The sequence below is a fragment of the Terrapene carolina genome, unplaced genomic scaffold, assembly GCF_002925995.2.
Source record: "Terrapene carolina triunguis isolate 2854851 unplaced genomic scaffold, T_m_triunguis-2.0 Scaffold165, whole genome shotgun sequence".
NCBI classification, from domain to species: domain Eukaryota; kingdom Metazoa; phylum Chordata; order Testudines; family Emydidae; genus Terrapene; species Terrapene triunguis.
Window position 1 is genome coordinate 106229 of NW_020664516.1, and position 5208 is coordinate 111436.

Consider the following 5208-nt stretch of genomic DNA (forward strand, 5'->3'; position numbering starts at 1 on the left):
GTCGAGGAGTTAGAGCAGCAATTAATAATAGGTTGGCCAAGTACAGGTGGCTCTGCGGGGTGGATGATACTTACCCTTGCAATATTAGACACCTGGGTTCTCTTCCCAACTGACTTGGATATAAACTGGCCATCAGGAAGTTTAGACTTGAAATTAGACGAAGGTTTCTAACCATCAGAGGAGTGAAGTTCTGGAACAGCCTTCCAAGGGGAGCAGTGGGGACAAAAGACATATCTGGCTTCAAGACTAAGCTTGATAAGTTTATGGAGGGGATGGTATGATGGGATAGCCTAATTTTGGCAATTAATTGATCTATGATTATTAGCAGGTAAATATGCCCAATGGTCTGTGATGGGATGTTAGATGGGGTGGGATCTGAGTTACTACAGAGAATTCTTTCCTGGGTGCTGGCTGGTGAGTCTTGCCCACATGCTCAAGGTTTAGCTGATCGCCAGGTTTGGGGTCGGGAAGGAATTTTCCTCCAGGGCAGATTGGCAGAGGCCCTGGGGGTTTTCGCCTTCCTCTGCAGCGTGGGGCACGGGTCACTTGCTGGAGGATTCTCTGCACCTTGAGGTCTTTAAACCACGATTTGAGGAAATCAATAGCTCAGACATAGGTTAGGGGTTTGTTACAGGAGTGGGTGGGTGAGATTCTGTGGCCTGCGTTGTGCAGGAGGTCAGACTAGATGATCAGAATGGTCCCTTCTGACCTTAACGTCTATGAGTCTTTGACTTCATCTTACAAATATGTGTAAAGTGGTGGGGAGGGGGAGAGAGGATGATACATGTCTGCCGAATAGGGAGCTCATAAGCTTTCCATAATATTAAAGGGTGTGACCTACCCAGAGATACTAACAGCTGAAGAGATGATTTAAACTCATGGTCTCTGGGCTCTTAGCTCAGTGCAACTTCCCTGTGTCATAAATACTCTTGCAGGAAGGTTGCACCATAACATAACTATATTTCATAGAATCCAAAATGATAACACACAAGAATTCAAAACCAGAGAGAGATGAAGCAGGCTGCTCCCTAAGGCAGGCAGAGGCACAACTCACCCCTCCTTACGCTGGGGTGTCTGGCCCAGGTCACATGCTTCCTTACAGAGCCCTCCACCTGCAAGCAGGACCAGGAAAACCCCAGAGAATTTAAAGTGATAGAGCAGAATTCGAACACAATTTTCCATACACCATACCCTGAGGCTATAGGGACCTGTCTCTGCACAAGGAGAAATGGGTCTCTCTTTCTTCCTCCCTACACTTTTTCCCTCAGAGAGCTGGAAGAGAAGGATTTTGGATGTGCTGGAGCTCATGGTGATGGGACAGTCTCCTGAACTTAGAGACTAGCCTGCAAACTTGGGACAGATGGCAACACTAGTCCTGATTCACCCGCCAGTCTAGCCCAAAACACTCAACCCACCTTGCTGCAGCACGTCCTATCTCTAGCCAGCCCAGTGCCCCGGGCCTGGGTCAGCTCAGAATGTCCCCTGGAACCCAACACGTTCCACTTGTCCAACCCCCCGGTCTGGGCCAACTTCTGAAGCCCATCCAGCCCATCACAGTGCCCCTTGGCGGATGCCTTGCTAGTCACCTTCTGAGTGACCAGTAGCTGGTGGCTTGGGGAAGTGTCTTTGATTTTAATGGGTCTATCTGAGTGCTACGTGCCATGTCAGGGGTGGGGGCAGGAAAGCTTTGCATCTCATCCATGCGCAAGTCCACCTACAGAAAATGCCTGAATTCCTCTTGGGGAATGCCTGTCACCTGCTGTTTGAGAACATACACCCCCCCCCCCCCCCCACCCACACACACCCCCCCTGGCATTTCCTGTATTGGCTTTGTTGAAATGGAAAGGCTGTGAACTGGAACCTTGGGTTCCAGCACCACACCCAGGAAAAACCACCCAGGCCAGTTTGACATTGCAGCTCCTGCCGAGCTGCTGCTGGGGGTTGTGAAATGTGTTTTTCCCCCGCTGCAATGGGGTTTGTTTTTGTAACATGCCCAGCAGCTTTCCCGAGAAGGATGCAAACGTCATTCTTCTTCTCTTCGACAGGCCTGGTTCTCAGGCTGCGCCAGCACGCATGGCCCTGGCTTGCTGCTGCTCCCTCCCCCCTGCCTGTGCCCACCAGCGAGGGAACTGGCAACTCTGTGGTAAGCCAGCAGTGACAATGAACCATTGGCAGAGCCTTGGCAGAGCTCCTTGAACCGTGTGTGAGTTGGAGGTTGGCACACGGGGGTGTCTCTGCCGCCCAGACAAACACACACAGAGGGCGCCAAGGTCAGGCTTGTTGTAGGAGACGGTTGGTGATCCAGGGCAGAGAAGCGCAAAGGATCACCGAGTACTGACTCAGTGAAATATTTAAAAAGGCGCTTTATTAAGTGAACGAGGCAGAAGCAATTACCTTGTGTAATAAATAAGGAGACAAAAAGGGACTTTGACCCACCGTCTCACAGGGCCTGGGTGGGGAGCTCCTGACTCGTCGCGCTGTTCATCACACAGACTCGGCCCCGTCCCAGCGCTCTGCCCATCCCGTTGCCCAGCCTGACGGCAGAGCGCCATCACTCTGAGCTGGCCGGGTTCCACCGGCACTCGGGCCAGGGCGTTCGGATGTGAAGAAGAAAGTCTGAGACAAAGTGGGGCACTTAGGTTAATTCGGCCATTTGTCTGTGGCTACCCAAAATGGGTCAGTGTTGTCACGCTTCATCTTCATCATTCAGAGCCCCCGGTGCCCTTCCAGCCCCCTCCACAACCTGCCCAGCCTCACCTGAACCCCCACCAGCCACTCCCGTCTGCCTGACTTCAGAGACCCCGGACACCTGGCTCTCTTCCCCACGCAGCCCAACTCCCACCCACCTGCTGGGACTATCGGGGGAGCTTCTGAGGTGGCTTTAGACACCTACCCACAGTTGATGAGCTCTGCTCAAGTTCACAGCGCTGGCTTTTTGCTGCCCTTTTCTCTCTCTGCCTCCCTCCTCACGCCCCCTTCCCCACCACACTCACCTCCCCGCCTGCTCCCAGCCCCCCTTGTTACATCCCCCCTGCCCCCAGCCAAACTAACGAACAGCGCTGCTCGCTCAGTCGCGTGCTGAGCATCGTTATCTTCACACGCACACAACGAATGCTGCACGCCAGCCCCCGCCCCCGCTGCATGGCCTCCTGGGCAGTTCCTTTCCTGCCTGCTCTGTACGGGGAGCTGCTAGGGCGAGGACCGGGTGATGTCTCCTGCGTGTCTGCACAGAGCTTGCCGCAACAGGGCCCCATCCCAGCTCCCCAGTGGGAGCTAAAACTCTTAAATAACACTTGGCACCGATGCAGCGTGTTGCCTGTACCAAGCCCTGAACAAACAGCTGTCGACGGTTGTGACATCCCTGGGAGCAGGTCAGGGTCATTACCCCCATCGCACAGCCAGGGGAAGTGGCTTGCGCAAGGTTGCCTGGCATGTCAGTGAGCAGCAGCCAGGAATAGAATCCAGGTCTGCGGCCACCCTGCCCTGTACTCACACCTAATCACAGCCCAGGAGCAGGGAAATAACCCGGCCTGGCCTAGTAATGGACATGGGCCCCGCTTGTGGGCTTGGTTGCCATGAGGAGCCCCCCGGGACACCCCGCTGCACCTGCCTGGTGGAGAGGAGGGAGTGCTGGGTGTGGGGAGGTGGGTGGCAACGGGAGGCGAAATCAGACTTTGGAAGGTGCAGAGGAAGGAACCTTTACCCCAGCCCAGGACTGTGCCCCCCCAAGCTGCTCCAGCACTGGGGCTTGGGCCTTCGTAAATGGAGCTGAAATGCCCTTTCCCTTTGATCTCTGGCACTTCCAGCGGGAGGCAGAGCTCTGTGCAGACCGGTCCCCAGAGTGGCAGTGCCCACCTGGGTCATTTCCAGGGCACAGCTGTGCAGCTCTGGGCCACCAGCAGAGCGGCAGGCGTGACTCCAGCCTCGCTGTGTGGGGTTCCACCTCGTGAGGGACACGGACATAGATGCTCCCGGGATCACCCAAGATGCCCCCATACTGATTTCGGGGCCCCAGGAGGGAAAGAGCGTGCAGGAAAGTAGAGACAGCACTGCCCGAGGACAAAGGACTCATCCTCACCTGGAGCCTGGTGTGGGGACATGTGTACAGGTGGAGCGCCCAAGAGGTGGGACTGTGGTTAACCCTTTCATTGCCTTCCTGCTGCAGAACACCAGGAACGAAGCTCCATTAATGCATGGAAGGCGTACAGGTGAAGCTCGGCTCGGCTGCAAAGACTAACCGCGTGGAGAGGGGCACAGGGTCTCGCCGCAGGAACAGGAGGGGAGCCTATTTCAAGGGGCAGCCACAGCGTCAGCAGGAATGTGCATCATGAGACTTTGGACAAGGGAATCTGTCCCTTCCGTGCAGGCTGGATGCATGTGTCCTGTACGAATGCATTACTGATCAACCCAAGGGTCAGCCCCAGCCACTGGCAGTGGGAGCTCGCGCTGCACACGCTCCCTTTTTTAAAAATCTCTTTTCTTGTTTCCAGGGTGGCTCAACCCCACCTTTCACAGAATCATCAATCAGCCCACGACCGTTTACAAAAACAACAAGGGTGGGTGCTCCCTCCTTGGCTTCTGGTATATAAGCTCGTAGGGGAATGGACATTGTCCCAAGCGGTTAGCTCAGGCCAGGGGGTCTACCCACTTGACTTTGTAGTGAATGAAGGCAGAGAGTCTCTTTGGATCACCTGACTCCAGCAGCTGGGGCTTTAGGAAGCACACCCAGTAATGGGAGACTCTCAGTAAACTCAGGAGAGCTGGCCCCACTGGATAGCTAGAGCTGGGCTGCCCCCCGCAGCAGAGTCCAAGGACTGAAAGCTCGCGGGGGGGGGGGCGGCTTGCCCTGGCTTGGGGGCGCCCCTGCAGGGCTGTGCAATGGGGCATTTTTCACTCCCCAAAGAGGAAATAAAGAGCGAAGCGCCGCTTGGCCGGGGAGCTCCAGGGCGCCCGGTGGGGGCTGTCCCCGCTGCGCCCCCCAGCCCCTGGCCCCGCGCCCCGGGGGAGCCGGGCCACCAGCGCAGAGAGCCGGGGAGTGGGTCCTGCCAAGCCGGGCACCCCGGGGCTGGCACTGCCCGGCCGGCCCCCGGGGCCGCACGTGGGGCGGAGGCGGCGGAGAGGGCGCCCCGCGCCGCGCACTTTCCTTTCGATTCTTCGAAAGCCGCGGCCGGGCCAGGGCTCCCGCAGCCGGCGGGGGGAGAGGCTCCG